Source organism: Canis lupus, chromosome 9 (genome assembly GCF_011100685.1).
Source record: "Canis lupus familiaris isolate Mischka breed German Shepherd chromosome 9, alternate assembly UU_Cfam_GSD_1.0, whole genome shotgun sequence".
NCBI classification, from domain to species: Eukaryota; Metazoa; Chordata; class Mammalia; order Carnivora; family Canidae; genus Canis; species Canis lupus.
In genome coordinates this window covers 8,083,962-8,106,732 of record NC_049230.1, presented here as the reverse complement: position 1 = coordinate 8,106,732, position 22,771 = coordinate 8,083,962, and the positions used below count along the sequence as shown (strand labels likewise).

At 45.2% G+C, this 22,771-nt stretch overlaps 1 protein-coding gene, 1 long non-coding RNA gene and 1 pseudogene across 15 annotated transcripts in view; 2 read left to right on the top strand and 1 right to left on the bottom strand.

The window, feature by feature from the left end:
* SLC39A11 (solute carrier family 39 member 11) overlaps positions 1-22,771 on the bottom strand; it is a 403,217-nt gene that overhangs the window by 153,890 nt on the left and 226,556 nt on the right. The gene's annotated exons all lie outside the window — the stretch shown is intronic.
* On the top strand, positions 1,490-14,028 carry LOC119876625. Its single transcript, XR_005364227.1, has 3 exons — positions 1,490-1,634; positions 12,491-12,781; positions 13,134-14,028. It is a non-coding gene; the product is annotated as an uncharacterized LOC119876625 (long non-coding RNA).
* On the top strand, positions 4,712-4,808 carry LOC119873460 (annotated as a pseudogene).

The following is a 22,771-nucleotide window of genomic DNA, read 5'->3' as shown; positions in this document are numbered from 1 at the left end:
TTGGCAGCAGACCTAGCAGGTATGCACCTCCCAGGGAGAAGGCTGCCAGTGAGTGTCCCTGAAGCTCTGGGGTGGGAGCTGATGCAGCTGGTACCCCCCGCTGGCTGGCCTGAGAGAACCACTGGGTCACATAGCAACAGTATCCTTCCCAGCAACAGGCTGTGAGAATGCCCCATTTCATCAGCCCCCATGCTGTCAGGCACCCTTCCAAGACCCCCCTGGGCAGAACGCTCCTGACAGTCTCTGCTCTTCAGCACCTCGTATTTTCCTAGCCCTGCTTCCCCCTGGTCTCTGCAAGAACCCTGCGATTCCAAATTAATTGGTCAGCTTCAGGTGACTGTTAGCTCTTTATACTTCACCCCAGGCTGCAAAATGGAACAGACATTCAAGGGTCAAGAGGACTCACTCAAACTTGACCTACAGGCTCAGACTCGGGGCCACCCTCTCACCTAGTGCAAATCCCCACTTCCCTACACGGTCCTCTGGTCATGAGTGCTGGCCACATTAACCATTCAGCCCAAGAAAGCAGCCCATCTTCTCAACCCAGCCAGTCCTGGTCCTTGGCCACTCACATTTCAACTCGGTCCAGAAGCCCATCCAGAGATGAGCAGGTTCAGGAGGAGTCTAGGAGAAGGCCAGCGTGTCCAAGTAGGCACCGTGTCGTCCTATGCTGTCCTCTCCTTTGCCTCGAGAAAGCCCACCCTGGCCAAGACTGAAGCCTCCTAGACACTGGTCAGATTCAAGAAGAGCCACATGAAGAATAACAAAGGCATTATTTGGAGGTGGGACAAGTGGATGAGTTGCATCTTAGCAGATGAGCTTACTATCCAGGAAGACGTTCCAGCAGACAGAGGGTGGGAGGGCGAGAGCAAATGACACAGCACCCCACAGGGATCAGCAGAGAGAGTCTCTTGTCTGGGGGGAGAGGATGGGTGGTGGCAAAGTATCTTCGGCCACAGAACCTGCACAGGGCAGAAGCACCTGTATTCTTACAGGTGGAGAAGAACCTCTGTTGTTAGAGTAGCCCTTCAAATCTAGAAAGGCGAAGCCACGTCAAGGACATTCATGGGCTGGGTGGGCTGATTTCCCATCAGCCTGGGCTTACAAGAGCTAAGATTCACACATCACTGAGATGCGAATAACTTACACATTATGTAAATGCAGCTAAACGTGTGTCTCTGAAAGTTTGTTTTCTTAATTAGTTAATTATTTTCCAAGCAATATTCTCATGCTATTAATCTGCTCAAGAAACATTTCAGATAGAGTGCAAAGGTAAACCAGCACAGCCACCGACTCTGTTAAGAAAAAACCAGCTCTACAAGAACGGGGACCAAACCGATACAGAAAAGCCACTCTCCCAGACTCATGGGTGCCCTTCACACACACAAAAAAGAACACAGGTCACACCGTATTTAGGTAAACTTTGGCCAAGGTCTGACTCGCAGGTGGGGGGGGATGGGCTGGGAAGAGAAAAACCTGCTGGTGCCGTCAGAGGGGCACATGGCAAACATGCCCGGCAGCCCTGGTACTGGTCTGCTACCTCTGCCACCAACTCCCTGTTCACCAGATCAGTAAAAGTGATTCGGACAAGGAAGCCACCTTGCCAGGAATAATGGGGAAGAAAGCTGCAAGGGGTATGAGTCCCTGATGTTTTCCTTTTATTCGCCTTTTTGGCATGTGCATGGGTGTGCACGGGTGTGTGTGTGCATGTGTGTGTGTATGAGAGAGAGAGACAAAGGGAATATGCACATGTGTGTCCACATGCAAATTATCACCAATTTATTGGATTGGAGGTGGTCCGGTAGTTTTTCCCAATCCTCCCCTGGGGATGGACGATCAGAGATGCCAGGGTGGTGTGGGCAGGGAGGGGCAAGGTCGACACAGCCTAAGTGGCTGGCAGGCTGGCTGGGGGCATCTTTTCCATGCGGTGACACTCTCTGGCACACTCCTGTTTTCTTATCTCTCCAGGCTTTCCTCTTTCCATTTTCTCCCAGAGCAATGACACAGAGCACTCTTGGTGTCACCACATGAGAAGGAAAATGAAGGATGGTTTTAGGGAATCGAGAACCCGCATTCCCAGCCCAACCATTTCCTGCTTATGTGTCTCTGGAGCTGTCACTTGGTACCTACCCCTTATAACTCAGTTTCCATGTTTGCCACTTGGGGAGCTAAATTACCTGCCCTAAGGGACTATCGTGGGGCGTAGATGAGAGTGGACACAGGCCTCCTTGGCTGGCATGCTTCGAGCACGACACAAAGCATACTTTCGTGGTTCCCGCAGTGAGCTTGTATTGAATTTACACAAATATAAAAAGAAAGGCTAATGGCGTGCTTGGTACACTTAATCCGTTCTTAACTAAAATCCAAAAGGGCAGGAGGCCATGAGGAGGGGAGAAAAAAATTAGATCATGATAGGATTTGGTGCAGATTTTTCAAATACCTTCAGATCCCCATACTCTGTGTTTGCGGAGTAGAGCCGTGCTCTGGCTGTACTGGGAGTGCTTTTAAAGATTCAGTCATGTTGACATTTTCAACTTTCACAAAGGGTCACCAGCTGCTAAAGATAATAGAGATGTTCCATCAATATAAGGAGAGGGCTGGTGCCCTTTAGGGTGGTCCATTCTGCTTTGGAATACAAAGTAATTTCCTCTTTTTTTTTTCTCTCCTTTTCCTTCCTTCCTTCATTCTTTCTTTTTTTGAATAGCAGATTTAGTCATTTAATGTAGTTTACTTAGACTAACATTAACACCAGTTTGCACTTCCTAAAAAAATGTTACAACCAAAGAGATGGGAATAAGGTAGGTTGCTAGCATCCCTAAAGTGTGCTGGATGATTACTTATAATCTATCCATAGAGAGATAGACAGACTGAGAGATGAACTGTGCATGCACATACATAAATACATACATGATCTGTACACTATAAGTATTATGTATTCAATGCTATTTCATTAAGCCATTATATTTCCATTTCTAAATTTAACATCTTTAAAAATCATAGACATGTAATTTTTAGAAATTCACCTTGGAAACTGAAACATAATGATTTTGGTGAAATAGCATCTGACAGCTAATTGCTGAGAATAATGAGCACCATTCTTTACTCCCTAGACTTGCCATCAACAGAAGTAAGAAGGGGAATGACCAGGAGTAAATTTATTTTGTCTTTTTTTTAACAATAATTTTTTTTTAATTTAAATTCCATTACCCAACATATAGCACATCATTAGTTTCAGATGGGATATTTGGTTTCTGGAAACCAATGCAGCTCCCTAGAGGAAGACACATCTCTTTCTCTACCAATTTTTAAAAAGACTTATTTATTGGGGGTGCCTGGGTGGTTCCATTGGTGAAGTGTTCACCTTTGGCTCAGGTCATGATTCCAGGGTCCTGGGATTGAGTCCCATGTCAGGATCCCTGCTCAGTGGGAAGCCTGCTTCTCCCTCTCCCTCTGCCTGCCTCTCCCCCTGCTTGTGTGCTCTCTCTCTCTCTCTGCCAAATAAATTTAAAAAAAAAAAGATTTTTTGTTAATCTTAGAGAGTGAGAGAGCACAAGCAGGAGAGGCAGATGGAGAGGGAGAGAGAATCCCAAGTGGACTTGATGCTGAATGCAGAGCCTGACTCAGGGTTCAATCCCAGGACCCCGAGATCACCACCCTAGCCAAAACCAAGAGTTGGATGCTTAACCAACTGTGCCACGCAGGTGCCCCTCTACCATTTTTGGTTAGGATTGGAGGGCTACCACATCTTCAAAGGGTGGCTGTCCTTGTGTAAGGACCCCAGGGAGGGGGACTACGTCCAGATGCCCAGCTGCCTTGGGGGATGCCCCAGGTGGACCCCAGTGTGGGAAGCTTAGTTCCTGAGCCCTCTGCCTTCTGAGGCAGAAGAGCTGGGTCAGATAGGACAGAAGACTGATGGGCAAAGCTATCTGTACTGATGTGAGGTCGCTCGAAGCCAAAAAGCAAAGCAAAAAAACCAAACCAAACAAAAAAACACCTGGTTCTGAGATACCAGGAATAAAAACCCTGGGATGTCACATGGAGTGGGGCTTACCTGTAGGATCAGTGCCACCCTCATGTTCAAGGGTGACCTCACTTGGTGAAATGATAAGATTAAATGCAGCAGAGCAGAAATGTCTGCCAGGCTGGGAACGGACCTTTTCATGCTGTTCCTACTCAGACAGCAACCACAAGGGACACATGAAGAATGGCTTGGTCTCTAGTGGGAAAACAAATGCCATCCAGGTTCAGAAAAAGGGAGACACGTGGCTGGTGAGTGCTCTGTATTCCTTCAGCTTCTGCGAAAAGCAGAAACGCCTTGCTGAAAATGAAGGCTTCAGAAAGACAGACTCTCCAAGCGACGTCCAGATTATGATGGACCATGAACGTAAAAAAGGATTGACGTCAAAGAGGGTTGGAAGGTGGAGTGCCAGTTATCTCAACCCACATGGGAGCTCTTACACAGGGAGGTGCGGGACCGAAGCAATGCACATGCATGCATGCGTGTGTGTGTGCGTGTGTGCATATGTGTGTGTGCAAGTGTGTGTGCGTGTGTTTGTGTGTTGGGAGCTGTCAGGGAGCAGCTGGATGCTAGACGACCTTAATTGAGCCCTGGCCAAGTGTATAGTCTTCCACAGTGGTTCTCAAACTTGAGATGCAAAACTACGTGCATATATATATATACCCAAGCAAACGAATAAATAAATAAATCACCTCATTTCGATAGTGTGTATAGTAAAATTGGAAAGATACCAAGAAGATGGTCCCTGTCCAAAGATGACACCCAAAATGGCGAAGCATTCCATATTTTTCAGAGAGGCGCTTACTGATCAATGGGCATAACCTTTCAGTTAAGCAAGATGAATCAGTTGGAGAGATCTGCTGTACGACATCATACCAAAGTCAACGATAATGGATTACATGCTTCGAAATTTGTTTAAGAAGGTGGATCTTGGGTTATAATAAAATAAAATTTAAAAAATATGTATGACCTAAATGACTTTTACAAAAATCACATTAAAAAAAATTTTTTTTAAAGTGCAGTTTCTTGGAACTTCTGGGAGAACCCAAGCAGGGCTCAGGAGTCTGCAGATGTGACAGGCACTCTAGGGAATATAATTTAGAGGAGAAAAAAGGATCCAGATAAATACAATGGAAACCCATTGAGAATGAACTCCCAATTTGTCATGTCTAGCCCAGATCTCTTGGCAAGTGTTTACTGGCAATCTTTACTTGGGCTTTTACATTTTGCTCACCTTGCACCAAAGCAAACACATCACCTTATGCCCAAAGCGTGTTCCTCCTCTTGTTTGTTCTTTCTTTTCTTTCTTTCTTTCTTTCTTTCTTTCTTTCTTTCTTTCTTTCTTTCTTTCTTTCTTTCTTTCTTTCTGACTTTATTTATTCATGAGAGACACAGAGAGAGAGAAGCAGAGGGAGAAGACTTGATCCTTGGTCTCCAGGATCATGCCCTGGGCCGAAGGCGGCGCTAAACCGCTGAACCACCCGGGCTGCCCCTCTCGTACTTTCTGTTAGAATGATCGATTCCATAATCTTCCTCATTTTCCAAACCAGGAACGTGGGAGCAAGTGTCAGTGCAGAAAGCCCATGGAATCCACTCTGAAAAACCCTGTTCCAGGAGGACTCAAGCAAAGGAAATCCACAGACAGGCACTGCGTGAGTGAGTGCCTAAGGGAAGCGACAAGGAGCTGTGCTTGCCCAGGGGATCACCTGCTGTACCTTTGCTTATAAGGTTCCTGAATCCAGGCCAAAGCATCTGAGCTGGAACAGAACATCTGACCCACACAGAGCTGCCTGGCACATCTTCCCGAAACCATAAACCACCTGAAGTGGCAGGTTCTCATCTCCCCGCCAAAATCCGTCCCACTTTATGCCACTGCAGCCCCGAGCCTACAGAGAAGTCGGGTCTGGGCTCAGCCAAACTGTAGAACCGCCTGTGCCAGAAGCAGGTAGCAGGGGAGGGCTGTCCAGAAAGCAGTGTGCCTGCTGCCATGGCAACTCATGATCAACCAGGGATGGGGAAGAAGGTGCTCTGCTAATTGAAACTCAGGCAACATTTTAGCATAAGCCCCAAGGAAGTTAATAATGCTCAGCTAGATTTTTCTCTTGTCCTCTTTCCCTTCTGTCTTTCGTGTCATCAAGTGGCTTTAAACCATCCCCTTCCCCCCAAAAAGAAAATCACATGCATAGGCAAGACTTCTGATAAACCATGAGCCGAATCCCCCTCCCCTACCTTATACTCAAGGAGAACCTAAGAACCTGGTTCTCTTCCTTAATAGCCTATCCATCTCAAAGGAAATCGTTTACCCAAAAGATTCTTAGGCTTGCACTTGGCTTCACCATCCCCACCTCACTGAGGCACCCCCGACAAATATTCTCACACTACAATATGACTAAGAATCCCCCAGGGAACTTCACCAGCCCTTCCTGAGAGAGTTGATTCAGGCAAATCAGGAGCAAAACAGAAGCATCTGCATTTTTTTTTCCTCTGGTGCCCCAGGGAATCCTGATGGCAACACATCACAATCCACCCTTGAGAGATGTGAGAAATGTGGACCACCGATTTGGGCTTCTCCTATAGATCTGTCTTTTATAAGTCAGGCTGAGCTCAGCTACGTCTCATTGTCAAAGTTGTGGAAACGTCAATCACAAGTTTTGAAAGAGATAGGAGTTCGCGAAGCTCCGGGAAGGGACCTTGGAGAGGCACTGCCTGTTGCTGGGCAGAGGCTGAACCGCCTGGGATCTGCTGAAGCCCTGGAGACAGAACACAAGCACAATTGTGCAAATTTACATTTCTCCTAGAGCTATGTCTGCTTCCAGCAAGATTAAAGATTAAGATAAAACCAAAGTCTCCCTCCACAATGCCTAGAAATGACAGATGAAATAGGCAAAAGGGTTTAAATGCACACTTGAGCTTGCAACAAAGAAAGGGGATCATTCATGATAAGGAACCTATAAACCAGAGCTGAAACACCAAAACTGGTTCAGATGCTGCCTAGGGATTATTAACAAGGTCCCACAGACAGGTTCTAGGTGTGACTGTCCACATGGGGCAAAGAGGAGGCTTTCTGCCCCATGAGAAGGAGGTGAAATTCTATGAATGCAAGAGTCACGAAATTCTGTCCCTAGGTAGAAGAGGAGGGACTAGGAAAAAAAAAAAAAATCCATCCAGCAGCACAGAGAGACAAAAAGGATGATTATATGCTTCTGCTTGGTTTCTGGAGGAAAAAAAAAAATGCTTGAAGAACAAAAAACATGGGCTTTCACCTCAAACAGTTCAGAATTTCTAGCTTCTGCATGGGCTGGAAAATCCCAACCTGGGTGTGACTGTAAATATCGGTTCCAAGCTAAAATCTCTATAAAGGGGTCTTACAGAAACAGATGCAAAACCCCACTGACAGGCTCTCCCGTGATCTGAGGCCCTGGGAATCCTTTGAGGAAAAGCATACTCCACCAGAGAAGTACTGATCTAAAAAGTGACAGGAGAAAATGATACACCATAAATGGAGTCCGTGAACATACAAAGAAGCAGAAACACAGCTTTATACAACAGACGTACCATGGAAAATATAATATTAAATATGCCTTATGTCTGCACAAAAACCTGCACAAGGATATTTATAGCAGCCTTATTCATTATTGCCAAAACTTGGGAGTCTGAGATGACCTTGAACAGGTAAATGAATAAATAGCCAGATATTAGTACATCCAGACACTGGAATATTATTTAACACTGAAAAGAAATGAGCTATCAAGCCATGAAAAGACACGAATAAACCTTAAATGCATATCACTTAAGTGAAAGAAGTCAATAATGAAAGGACTATATGTGAACACAGACTGTATATGTTCATCCATATGACATTCCAGAAAAGGCAAAACTATGGAGACAATCAAGAGATGAGTGGTTGTCAGGGTAGGAGGAGGACAGGGATGAGGGAGGAGTGGATAGGTGGAGCACAAAGCATTTTTAAGGTGGTAGAAATACTCTACGCGATGCTATAATGGTAGATATATGTCATTATACATTTGTCTAAAACCAAAGAACATACGACACCAACAGAGAACCCTAGTGTAAACTGTGGACTCTGGGTGGTAGTGATGCGTCCACGGAGATTCTTCAAATGGAACAAACACAGCTCTCTGGTTGGGGGTGTTGATCATGGGGCAGGCTGTGTATGAATGAGGGCAGAGTACATGGGGAATCTCTGAACCCTCCGCTGGGTTTTGCAATGAGCCTAAAACTGCTCTAAAAAATAAAGTCTAAAGGTTTGGGTTTGTTGTTGTTGTTGTTGTTTTTAATATACAACAATAAGGGGCACCTGGATGGCTTGGTTGGTTGAGTGTCTGACTCTTGGTTTTGGCTCAGGTCATGATCTCATGGGCCATGAGATCAAGCCCCGAATCAGGCTTCTTGCTCAGCAGGGAGTCTCCTTGAGATTTTCTCCCTCTCCCCCTCTCCCCATGTGTTCTCTCTCTGAAATAAATAAATAGATTCTTAAAGAAAACCACAACAATAACAATAATAAATAGTAGCTAATTTGGAGGTATCAAAAAAAAAAGAACTAAAAAATATTATAAAAATGACAATATGCAAGATGCCACATGGGGTAAACCAACTTAAAGCATTCCAGGGTCCTAAAAGACTGCTAGGGAGGAGAGGAGAGATATTGGTCAATTTTGAACATCATTAAGTCTACTATGCATGTTAAAACATTAAAGGTAGTCACAAAAAAGAAACTGAATTTAAAACTCCCAAACAAATAAAGGGTGAGGAAAAAAAGGAAGTCATGTAGAAAAGTCAATAAGCCCAATAAAGCACAAAAGAGGGGAGAAGATAGTTGATCAATAGAAAGAACAATATAAAACATGGAGAAGTATTATCAGCCTTGGATAAGGCGAGCACAACATCCACAGCACATCTCCAAAGTGCACAGCCTTGGGGGTGCTGGCTGAAGTGTATATGCACACGCGTACTCACATACACACCTTAGCAGCAAGATGATATTACTGATAAAGACTATTGAAGGAGATCAGAATAAGCCACCCCAAAATATACAATTTTGGCATAAGGATTATTTTGCACTTAAGGGAACTGAGAAACAGCAGATGCCGGAACAACTCTCTGCTTCTCCCCTTTGCGTAAAGGCAGGGCATAAATCGCCCTTTGTGACGGTGTCTCAAGGGTCCAGAAACAGTACCAGAAAAGGGTCCATCCCAGTACCAGAAAGAGAACTCCAGAGAGGACTAGAGTCTACCTAGATAATCCTCCTCTACTCTTAGTTTCCTTATATATTTTCTTCCTACAATGCATGGCCCCTAGAAGCTTGTATCTTTTTTTCCTTTATCTAGCCATTTTTCTGCAATGAGTTACCCTTCATCAAAATCGTATATAAAGTCTCAATCCTAAACACTGCTTGGGGTTTTCACATTTTCCTGTGGAGCCCTTGTGCATGTAAAATTAAAATTTGTATGCTTTTCTTCTGTTAGTCTGTCTTTTGTACGTTTAATTCACAGGCCCCAGGCACTCAACATAAGCGTGTAGAGGTAAAGTTGTTTTTTTCTCCCCCCGCTCCTCTATACTATTAAATTATCAAAGAATAAATAATCCCAGTTCCAGGCTAACTATTCCAGAGAACTAATGGGGGGACAAAAAGAAGGACAACAATGCAACGCTGGATGATACTGGTATAACCTTAATATTCAAACCCAGAGAAATAAAACGTAAATATAAATTTTAAGCCATGCCCATTTAAGAACATAGATGCAAACTACTGTGGATAAAAAGAGACTATCTGCGGGGTGGGGAGGAGGCCTGTTCCCCCTGGTGGGGCTCAGGGGGCTGTAGCTGCCCCCCACCTCTCCCTGCCTCTCACCCCTCAATCAAATGATCTTAAACCACACACACAAAAAAGAGGCTATCTTTAGTATCTATCAAAAGGTATCTACCAAAAATCTATAGTGAATATATTAAAGGTGGGGAAAAAAAGAAAAGTGGGGCACCTGGTTAGCTCAGTTAAGCTTGAACCTTCACCTCAGGTCATGATCCCAGGGCCCTGGGATCCAGTCCTGCATCTGGCTCCCTGCTCAGCAGGGAGTCTGCTTCTCCCTCTCCCTCTCCCCCTTCCCCTTGCTCAAGCTCTCTCTCTCTCAAATAAGTAAATAACATCTTTAAAAAAGTAGAAAAGTTCTCTTTAGCATTCTAGGCAGAATTCTAAATATAGCACCCCTCCCCCTGGTGCGCACCTTTTGCATAATCCCTGGAACTGTGAACACAATGGATCTCAGTCCTGTGATTACAAAACATGGACCTTAAAATAGGGAAGATCAGCTAGGTAGCCTACTCATCAAATGAGCTCTTTAAAAGAGAGAGTTTCCTCCAGCTCGTTCCAAAAGAGGAGGCCGGCGATTTCTCTGGGGACAGGCTCAGAAATGTGCACGTGAAGTGGGCATCCCCAAGTAAATGAGTCCCGGCGTTGCCCTCCCCAAGTGGCAGCAGAGAAAGGAACAAGGAAGCACCACCCAGCGTTTGCTCTGGTGTTTGTCAAGATGCCTGTTTGAAAGGATCTGGGAAGCATCAGGTTTTTATAGGAGAGAAATAATAACTTTTCCTCCACGCTCCTAGGTTCTGTAGCTGGGGCCTAGAGCTTAAAAACAGACAAAAGACAGGTTGACAAGAGAAAAACAGAGTTTATTAACATGTGCAGCACATACATATGTAAGTGAAGCTCGGTGATGAGTAACTCAAAGGGGTGATTAGAATGTGGGGCTTATGGAGCATCGTAACAAAGAGGAACAGATCTGTAGAAAAATGACAAGACAAAGGAAAGCGCAATTTGCATTTAAGGGTGACAGACAGATGGTGGGGGGGCGCCTGGGTGGCTCAGTTGGTTAAGCGCCTGCCTCTGACTTGGGTCATTGATCTCAGGTCCCAGGATTAAGCCCTGAATCAGGCTTGTCAGGCTTCTTGGCCAGCGGGGAGTCTGCTTCTCTTTCTCTCTCCCTCTGCCCCTCCCCACTGCTCCTTTCTTTCTCTCTCTCTCTTAAATAAATAAAAGCTTTAAAAAAAATGCAAGCCTGGGATTCCCTCCTCAGAGAATCTGGTACTGTCAGCCAGTGACAGGTTCATTTTTTTGAAGCGCATTTTTAAAAACTGATTTTAACACAAAAAGAGTGGAGAGAAGAAAAGAAAATGGTGTGTAATCCCACTGCCCAGATAATCCCTGATGACATTTAAAAGCATGAAAGTAACACAGATGCGTGGTTAGAAATGCAAACAGGAAGGGTTGAGATGAAAACCAGGAGCCTCCCTCCCCCGCCCCAAATGTCTCTTTCCAAGGTAAGCAGCCATCACAGATTCTAATGTATTCTTCCAGAAAAAAATACCACATTAATACCAGGACATAATATGTCCTTTCCAACAGTTCCTTTTTTTTTTTTTCCACTCAAAAGGAATAATATTGTTTCCAGTTTTGTAGTTTGCTTTTCTTTGTTTATGATACCCTATAGATTTTTCTATAATCGCATTTTAAAAACCTACCCTGTTCATGTAAATTGGTTAATAATCTATTTTTTTAAAGATTTTATTTATTTATTCATGAGAGACACAGAGAGAGAGAGAGAGAAGCAGAGACACAGGCAGAGGGAGACGCAAGCTCCATGCAGGGAGCCTGATGTGGGACTTGATCCTGGGACCCCGGGGTCACACCCCAGGCTGAAGGCGCTGAGCCACCCAGGCTGCCCTGTAAATTGGTTTAAAGCAGAGAAGTGATCACATTTTTCAATCAGGGTTCATGATGATTCTGATGGGGCAGTGGGGGTAGGTGGGGGGAGGCGGTCGGTCAGCAGTCCACACTGAGAAATCAGGCCCGGGAAGACAGGTGTGTTCGTGTAAAACTCTCTGGTTGTGGTGTCCGTCCCTGCAGGGGCCTTGGAGATGCCCTCCACCCCGCCTCGGCAAGCAGGACCTCGGAATACCTCTGAACACCCTGCATTTACACAATGCCCGTGTGCATCCTGTCACAGGGCAACTGGGTAAATACTCCCAACCAGACTTGGTTTATCCACCTGCAAGGGTCTCAGGATAATTGCCTGGGGGCCAGGCAGCACCCGGCAGGAAATTATTCTTGGCTTTACCTCTGAAAATGGTGTGCCCGGTGGGGTGGGGGTGGGGGGGTGAGTGATTCACTCATCTGCAAAGCCCCATGGGTAGATCTCCAACTCAACACTCACCCGGTTTCAACCTTGGCTCCAGGCCAAAGCAAAGGGAGCGGGTGAGAGATTGGTCCCACGTGGCTTCAGATGCTCTCCAGATGCACAGGGACCCCTCTCCCCCTACTCCTTTGGCTGCACTCTCCTGCAGATTTTTGGCTGACCGTTAAGTGGCTCCAAAGATAATGCCGCCGAGAGGCCTGAAGCATCATCCTCCAGCCTCACATGTCTTTTTTTTTTTTTTTCTCCCTTGTCTTTTAATTAGAAAAGTTTTGCCTGCTAATGAGCCTATGCTGTCCATCACCTAATTATCTCTGAAAATCCTCAGCGACCCCCTTCCCTGGCTGCAGCCATGGCGCCTGTCCCTGGGAGATCTACAGGGGGACAGGACCAGCGATGCCTGAGGATGGTCCTTTTGCTCCTGTCCCAGTGCCTGGGAAGGCAGGTGGTCGCACCCAGGAGACAGAATCCTGAGGGGGAAGGGAGCTGGCAGCCGAGATCCCCATCCCACCTGCAACTTCTGGGGGTGCCTTCACCCCACGCAGGAGAGCCTGAGGTAGGCGTGCTCTACTCTCCCCGCCAGAGATGGTCAAGGGCACCAGGCAGGGACAACTCACCCACTCTGCCAGAGTCTCAGCCTCAACTGTTCTATTGAACGGTGGACACAATGACCCAGGAGCCGTGGGGGAGCCCTTAACTGGCTAGGGCACAGCTGAGAAAGCAGGCTTGCAGGGTGAAGAACGCAGATGGAAAGCAGAAAGGACAGACCTTGGCAGGGAAGCAGGGAGGAATGAATAGACATGTGCCATTGGCTTTCCACTTCCTAATTCCAGTGTCCCCAAAGGCCCGGCTGATCCCCTCACCCTGGATTCTGTGTCCTTAAAATGCACTCTCTCCTCTTCCTCTAGCTCGTCTGAAGTGGGCTTCCCTCCCCTTCGCCACAAGCTCCTTCCTGGATCAAGACAAAACCGCAGTTATGATAAAGTCTTGACAGCTGTCGGCCGAACAAGAGAACAGTAGGTTGGAAATAACCACTGAAATGTTTGCCCAGGGAAAGCAAGCCTCTGGGATCAGAGAGCACGGACGAATTTTGCTCCAACGCAAAGAGACGAGTCCAGAGTTCACTCTGCATTCTCTGCTGCATGCAAGGCCTCATGCAACCTCTCCTCCCTGTCTGCCACCCCAGACCCAAGCAGTTCCCTCTTGCAATGGTGGGAAAGCTACTGCCCCCCTCCCTGCCCCCAGCAAGGCTGGATACTCAGCAGATGACAGCTCAGCACCCATTTGCAAGGCTGTCCCAGGGATGCTGAGCAAAGCTCAGGCACCCGGAGAAAGGGGGGATACCCCGCTCATGGTAAATCAAGGTCCTATAAATTTTGCAGGTGCAGGGGTTGATAGAGGAGCCAAAAGTTACCATTCCAGAGAGAAAGTTTATTTTCACCTGCAAAACTTCTGTATTCTGGACAGCTCCACCCCACCCCTTCCCCAGGAGAAAGAGCCCAAGCAGGGTCTCCCGCCAAATATAGACAAAGCAAGGAGGACACAGATTGCAGAGTTTGAGGCTCGGTCACTTCTAGTTCTTTTCCCTGAAAACATGGCCTAATCATTTTATACCTCCAATAAAGCTGAGGAATGTTATAGTTGCTACATTGAGTACACAGTGGGGAGGGGAAGAAAGGGAACCTCACGACCAAAAAAAAAAAAAAAACCCAGGCAGGCAAATATATCTCAAGCAGGATTGGAGATAAACACAGAGAACAAATGACCATGGAGAGAAGAAAGAAAGAGACAGAGGCTATTTTGAGATGGAAAAGCTGCTTCAAGGAGAGTGGATGCTGAGCTAACATTTCGAGGGTGGGGGGGAAGTCACAGGGAATGTAATTAAGTGAACTGTATATATTCTTTTAAATCCTGTTCGCATTAATGCTGTAAATATTCTACTGAATTCATCATTATTGAATTTGCCAGCAAAGCTGTAGGGCAAAACTCCAGCCCAGAGTTTAATTACACCCAGGCAGAGTAGAGCATTTTTCATGTCCCCGAGAGCTGCCAGACGAGAAAGATGTAGTTTTATTAACGGCCCACCTTTCTGGACATAGCCGCCACCACCCCCAGGACTCCACAGGGGGGCAGAGGGATCCTGGAAACCACCCCCACCGCCACCACCCCGAGGCTTTTCACCATATGCCAGTGAACTTGCAAAGCGAGCCGGAGATTGATGGGAAAGCTATTCAAATCCAGTGATGGCAAATGCTCCCCGATCCATTCTTCCTTCTTTTGCTCATTTTCCACCAGAGTGTGCATGCACACGTGCACACACACACACATGCACACACGCACCCTCACCGCCAGGCATGTGTCTATTGTCCTGCATTCACGCAGTTCTTAATGATTACCCAGTTTGTGCATGTCCATTAATTCATGATCATCCTGCAGTCAAGGCTCTTGCCCTAACTCCTGTCCTTCCTTTTCCTTGGAGCACTTTCAAGGCTTCCTTTATATTAGTGCCTCCTCCTGTGCAGGTCAAAGTTAAACTTGGAATTGTTGCTTTTTTTTCTCTTTATACATCATCTCATGCTGTCATGGCCCCAAACATCCAGATCTCTGGGTGGAAATAAAGGTTGGATTAAGACGGTCGAGAAAGGAATAAATGAAGAGCAGCTGTGGAACATTCATGGAGGGGTGGGGGCAGCAGCCTTGTGCTTCCTCTCAGGGGGCTGACGACCCCCGACCCCAAAACCAAAGTCAAGCAGAGAAGAGCCAAGAGAGCTTATTAAGTTCCAAACGTTTGACTGCATTTGTTAGAATATAGTGCCAGTGGGGCTGTAATCACAGAAACTTAGAGCCTACAGGGATCTTTTTAATTTCCCTGCACCCACAGACAGGAAATAAGCCCCTGGATGCCCCCACTGGGCCCCCAGCACATTCCAGGTCTTCAGTGATGAGGTGAGCTAAGACAAAACAAGGCATGTGAGTTAATGCTCCATCTGGTTTAGGAAAAAAAAAAAACTAATTAAGCACCATCTTAAGATTGAAGCATCCCCATCTCAATAAGGAAGCCTCCCCACCACAATAAGGAAGACTCCCCACCACAGTAAGGAAGCCTCCCCACCATAATAAGGAAGCCTCCCCATCCCAGTAAGGAAGCATCCCCATCCCAATAAGGAAGCATCCCCATCCCAGTAAGGAAGCATCCCCACCACAGTAAGGAAGCCTCCCCACCACACTAAGGAAGCCTCCCCATCCCAGTAAGGAAACATCCCCATCCCAATAAGGAAGCCTCCCCATCCCAGTAAGGAGCGTCCCCATCCCAGTAAGGAAGCATCCCCATCTCAGTAAGGAAGCCTCCCCACCAGAGTAAGGAAGCATCCCCATCCCAGTAAGGGAACATCCCCATCCCACTAAGGAAGCCTCCCCATCCCAGTAAGGAAGCCTCCCCATCCCAGTAAGGAAGCATCTCCATCCCAGTAAGAAAGCCTCCCTATCCCAGTAAGGAAGCCTTTCAATCATAATAAGATTGAAAGACTGAAAAGCATCGAAAGATAGATTGAAAAGCAACCCCAACTCAGTAAAGAAGAGCAGTAACAGGTCTTTCAAAGACAATTGTATTCATCTGAGAAAGTCATGCCAGTCTTGAGTTCTATTGAGAAAAAAGCTGGTGCCAGGTGAGAGGAGTGCTTTTGAAGGAAAATGCTAGAAAAGGCTTCAAGACCATCAGCTGCACCTTTCAAATCGAAGCACCTCGCTCTGGTCCTCTCATCTGGGCCTGCTTCCATTCCCCCCTTACCACGTCCAGCACCGCTTCGTGACCACCTTTCCCACTGGGTCTTTGAATGGAGACCCATGAGCCAAAATTATGGGTGGCTTTACACTCGGGCCCGTTTCTCCGATTCTTTTGATGGGTAGGCAATTAGACCCTCTGATGCAATTATTTTCACTCTTGCTCATGTCACATTGAAATGGGGAAAAAGAGGTCCAAAAACCTTTCCTTTGTGATATGCTCATGATGCCCAATTGAAATGCATCAATTATTTTCCCCCACTTATTCACGAGAGATAATTGGAATGGAAAAATATCTGCAGCTAGGCAAGAGGGGAAAAATTGCAGGTAATTTTCGGTGACAGGGCTTGTTCTAGCCCCTGGACTCAGATGCCCCTATTGGGAGCCTGTCAGACGCACTTGATGGAGTCATGATGGATCGGGACCGAGCCCGGAGACAAGCGTGCTTTATTCTGGCTTCCTGGCAGCCTCATGTATTCATGCCAAGGACCAGTGATTGAACCATCTTCATTCTGAAAATGGCACAAGGGGATCCCTCCCCTCCAGAACCAGGGCCCCTTGTGACAACAAATGATAGTCTTAGAGACACATTCACTCCATCACGCCTCTGCTGCCAGCTTCTGCCCCTACTGTGGAAAGTGGTCTTGACACTCACTTCTCTCAGAAATTTTAGGAAAATGACAGCCAGTTAGTATATTTTCTTTGCATATTTCAGAAATATACACACACTCCCCAGCCCCAGGGGTCTTCTTGCTATTTGAACATGCCAAAATTGCTCCTACTTCAGGGCCTTTGCTTCTGCTTTGCCCTCTCGATCTGGCATTCTCTTCCTCCAGGCATCTCTATGGCTTGTCTCCTTACCTCCCACTGGCCCTTATCCACAGACCACCTTTGTGGTGAACAATCTCAATATCCATTTAAAACATCAGCGCTCCCCAGCATCCTCTTTCTTACTTTCTTTTCCTCTAAACGGCACTCATGCTATGGAGTTCCTACATGATGTACCTTTTTACTTCATCACATACATGCCCCCCACCCAGCCCCATTGCAAACACAAGCTCTAGGAGAGTGTGGGGGATTGTCAATTTGTTTAGCGCTATATCCCCAATACTTGACACAGAGACGCTCAGTGAATAATTACTGAATAAATCAAAGAATGAATGGATATTAAAACAAAGGGAGAAATCTTCAAAATAATAATAATAATAATAATAATAATAATGGAAACATACTTTCTTCAGGTAATTGTCAGGAGAAGTAAGCTCCAAAGTGCAACGTCATGCTTTGCAACTAGTGGACAGAAGACAGTCTGGCCCTCCAGCCTGGGTCTGTAGGTATTCTTCAGGACTCAGTAGAGAGTTGTCTATGAAACATTTCATACGCATCTGATATGTAGGTTGTCAAATATGACTTGCTGCTCATAAGCCAGGAGTAAAGCAAGTATGACAAACAACTGCCTGGCCATTTATCTGAGGTTCTTCTCCCAGTGTATTCAGTAGAAAAGGGGAAGAGAACAGGAACTTAATGGCCACGAACAGCTGGCAAGCACGGACAGGAGGCAGGTGCTTGCCCTCCATACCAATGAACCCAACCACATTTTCCAAACAATTGAGATGGTAGGATGGTGACTTTCTGCTGAAGGCCTGCACTGGGGGCACAGCCAGAAGTTGATGACGTTCACCACAGAGAGCCCTGGGGAGAAGGAAATTGGGGCTCTAGCCAATGAACAGAGGCAGAGGAGCTGGATTCTGGGTGGGACACTGTTTCCAGGAGTCCTCTACAGGAGAATCCAGCTGGAATCACAGAGCATCAGAAACTGCTCCCAGACCAAGTGGCAGGTCTCAATCATAGCAATGGCTCAGGCAGAGGATGAGTTTCTCTTATCTCATCTCTCAACCCTCATCCTTGTCTATCAGCCCCCTCCCCACCCCCCGACCCACTGGAGGGTGGTATAGAGCTAGAGATACCAAGGCAGTACCCTCTTCTTCATGGAGTTTACAAATGAGGAAGGAACATGGTGTCGCAGGGAGGAAATGAGCAAAGAGGAGGGAAGAGGAGGGGTTGGGGACTCCCGTTCAGCTCTCAGACCAGGGGTGTCCTAGTTTAGGCTGGAGGCATTCTGAATGCACTGGTGCATGCCAAGAACACCCATTCCTAAGTATAGAATCTGATGAGCTCTCAGAGCCACCCTGAGATTCCTGTCAGCCTGCATATGCTCCATTCCCTATAATCTCCAAGCATGGATGGAATGTGGGCTGAGAGGAAGCTAGCAGTAGTTTCGAGCCCTCCGAAGTAAGCAATGGCCCTGCTGACCTGGAGGAGGCACACGCTGTCTGCAGTTTGCCAAAGACATCTGAACCCCTTAGCATGGTCTTGCTAAAAAGCCACAGATTCAACCTGTTACTCACCCCACGTTTAGGTGGGTTAGTAGATTCTTTGACAAAGGTGTCTAAGCAATTCAATGAGGAAAGGCAAAACTGGATTTCAATATTTAAAAAGATAGAAAGAAGGAAGCAAACAAGCAAGCAAACCTGAAATCTTGACCCCTACCTCACACCACAAACAAAAATTAAAAATGTCGGGATCCCTGGGTGGTGCAGTGGTTTAGTGCCTGCCTTTGGCCCAGGGCGTGATCCTGGAATCCCAAATTGGGCTCCCGGTGCATGGAGCCTGCTTCTCCCTCTGCCTGTGTCTCTGCCTCTCTCTCTCTCTCTCTCTCTCTCTCTCTCTCTCTCTGTGTGTGTGACTATCATAAATAAATAAAAAATTTTAAAAAAAATTAAAAATGTCTTATGGACATGAATGTATAAGGCTAAAACTATAAAGCAACTAGAAAAGAATATAGGACAATCTCTCCATAACCTGAAGGTTGGCCAAGAGAGGACACAAAAGGCACAGAGACTAAAGGAACAATTTGATAAATAAAACCTTATCAAAATTAAAAATGTTTTCTCCTCAAGAGGTACCATTAAAAAAACTGAAAAAGCAAGTCATAGATGGGTTAAAAAATATTCACAATCCATATATCTAACAAAGGACTTGTATCTAGAATATATCAAGAATGTTCACAACCCAGTAAGAAAAAGACAAAGAGCCCAATAAAATAAAATGGGACAAGACTTGAACAGACACATCACCAGAATAGATATATAAATAGCCAATAAGAACACAGCAATGTGCTCAACATTTCAGTTATCAGAGAAATAAAAACAGAACTCCCAGATACCATTTCATACACACTAGAATACAGAATGGCTAAAACTAACAAGACCGACAACACCAAATGTTGGCAAGGACGTGAGACAACACACCTACCCATATACCTCGGGTAGGTGTGTCAAACGGTACAACTATTTTCAAAAACCATTTGGCAGTTTCTTATACAGTATGAGTAACATACATGTATCCTATGACCCAGCAATTCCCACTCCTAATTTCCAAAAACAAGTGAAAATAGAAGTAAAAAAATATATGCAAATAGCGCTCACACTATTCTTATCTTTATAGGTTTTTTAATGAATGAGGAGCATCTTTTAGTCAAAAAAATATTTATCTGAGGCTTACCTATATAGGTTTTTTAATGAATGAGGAGTATCTTTTAGTCAAAAAATATTTATCCGAGGCTTAGCAATTCTTTTAGCTGTACTTTCTTTCACTTCAGCTAAATTCAAATATAATCAAATTCAATAGTTACTGTAAAATGGCATGTGCTCCCCTTTCTATGTTAATTAAATTCCTTCCATCCATCCATCCTTTTATCTATAAATATGCAGAGACAGATGTCTAGAATTATGTTTACAAAATGTTTATATTGCTTATTCCTGGGAGGTGAGACTTGGGGAGATTTCTTGACTTTTCCTCTGGACTCTTTATATTGCTTAAATGTCTACAAAGAGCTATGTATCATATTTGCAAAAATTAAGTCGTAATGAAAAAAAATAATAAAGTAGATTTCCTTCTGGTCCTGATCTTAGGACCATGTTTATTTCCATCACGCTGGCCCTCAAAAGTGATAGCTATTTCCATGCATTTATTTAATATCTGTTTCCACCACTGGTTTGCAGGACCTGAGGGCAGGGCCAGGAATGGCAACTGGCCTGTAGTGGGCAAACACACAATCCATAGAGGACCAAGCTAATTAGCTTCTCTGCTTATATATTTCCTAGAGTTAAAGAAGTCACCAAGATTGACCTCGTCTTATTATGTTTTTTTAGAAATATAAAATGACAGAAATTCTCTGAGTTCAGAGACTGAACTTCTAGAAACCCACGGGGCTTCATTTGTGGTTTTTTTCTCCAGGAGAACTTGTAGGTAACAAAGCTGTCACCTACTAATGCTTTCATATTCCTGGGGGAATGGGACAGATTTTTAACTCCACGAGCTGCTTCTTCCAACAGCTTCATGTAGATAAATGAGAGAATGACTTGTAGCTCTTGATTTTTTCCTAAAAGCAGTTCGTAAATAGTGTGTGTGTGCTGGGGAGGCAGGAGGTGGCGGGGGTGGCCACCATGCTGGTTCTATTGTTTGACCACAGAAATCCTCCTTCAAAGTCCATGGAAATATGGCCCATCTGAGAGCTGTAGACCCAGACAGAACAGCAGTGGTGCTTCAAGGTGACACAAGGGTCTCTCTTGTTCTCCCTGTTTTAGCGATTCCTGTTCCTTTCTTGCTTCTAAACCTTTCTGCAACCCTTAGTTCTGCATTTCTCCTCTGGAAACAGGCTTCAAGTAATTCCTACTCTTCTTTAATAATGAATTTGTTCTAAATGTTCTGAGCGTCTTAAGTGGTCTGTACTGTTGCTCCTTAAATTTCAATTAGGAAGATAAATTGAAGATGCTAAATGCCAACATCTAAGTGGCTCTTTCATCTATCATAGAGAGCACGATGGTCCTGGGATTTAAAAAAAAAAAAAAAATCCCATTCCATTTATCAAGAGTACTCTGCTTTGGTTTTGGGGTCTGTCAGAAGTATTTGCTATCTCAATCTTTGGAGCCCTGGAGCTGATCCACATTTCAGTATGTTCCTATCTCCCAAGTGGAGTCTTGAAAAGATCAGGATTAGCTTTTCCTGACAACAACCTAAGAAATTTGAGAGGGGAGGCCAGTGCCTGCCTGACAAATGGGAACTCTAAAAAAAAAAAAACAAAAACAAAAACAAAAACAAAACCCTCCAGAGGTAGTGTCATTAGTTCTGTGTTTATGCCCTTGGCTCTATCCCCAGGGCATTGCCTCGACCCTAAGGCCCCTGGATGTCATTGTCTCAAAGAGCAAGTATCAGTGCATGTCACCTCACATCAACTGGGTCCCAAAGAGATGTTAGCTTTCATCCTTCCCAGATGGCCCCCACATCTTGTCCCTAAAAAGCTGGCCATCCTCTTAGAAAAAATGTACATATACACAAACATTTCTTGCAAATCCAAATGGCTGTTATTTAATCCTAGACTATCATCTTTTGTTCAAGGGGTCAAAGATGGCAGGGAAGCACTATAATGCTGTGTGAAGGGGGTCCTGGGCCAGCAAGACACCATCCTTATCCCACATCCTAGAGCTAATGCTCAGCTGAATCTGAAAATCAACAGACTAGAAAATCAATATCAAATTTTGAGCAAAGGTAAGTTGCCTTCACACCGTACTTACAGTTTTTCCTTAGACTTGAAATTTAAATGCAAAGATAAGTTAACCCACACACAAAAAGTTTACAGTTTTTAGTATGGATGCTTAAGATTTTCAACATGTGCTATTATTTAGGTCTAAAGCAGGAATGCAAGTAAGTAGAATAAATGATGCCGAAGGGCAAAACAGAACATTTGAAAGGGTACATTTGTAGAAACAGAACTTAAAAATATTTTTGAGACATGGTGGCATCAATCTGTGGATAGTCTGAATCTCTGCCAGTAAAAAGAAAAAAAAATCCCCATGTTCTATCATTTTTTGAAAACATCCCATTTCATTGCAGCTTGGTGCCCCTGGACACCTGTGAGACTGCCTGCCTCCACTCATGAAAATGTCTTGGAAGTGTTTCTTTAAACCCTTGTTTAAACACGGAGCAAAATATTCTGCGCTGAACCAGCATAGTGGCCAAATTCAACACCAAAATGCACAACCTCTTTCAAAACAATAAACAAATCTTAACCACAACCAAAACATCACCTCATTCTGTAGAGTTGAAGAAGGGCATTGAGAGACAGGACATAGAATCCAACACACTGAATCCCCTCTGGGACAGACTGTCCAAGGAGAGACACACCACCTGTGGGAATCAGCTGCTCTGAACAACTCTGAGAAGCCTTGGTCGGGCTGACCAGCCGTCTCAAACAGGCCACGGACGCATGGAACCAATGCAATGCCACCCGAGTGAGAATCTAGATAGATGCTCTCCCGAACTGCAGAAAATCACTGTCAGGCACAAACTCCTAAGCTATCTCCTCAGTAGACTTATTGACTTATCCTGGTGGTGTTTTATGATTTATCAGGTCATCTAAGAGTGTCATGCACACTTAGGAGGCTTTGCCTACATTCGTGGATTCTCTGACAGGCTAGGTCTCCACTAGGAAGAAAATATGGTCTTGATGTACCTCATCCTTGAGGCTCCTGCATTCCAGCCTCTGTCAAAAAGGCATGTTGGAGGTGGAGGGATGAACAGAAACCAAGCTGCTACCTTTAAAAGACCCAGCATCTAGCACATGTGATGGAAGGGAAGAGCAACATACAGTTTTCATACAAAATGGTAACACTGGTGTTAGGTTTGCCAAGGCACTATTGTAGCA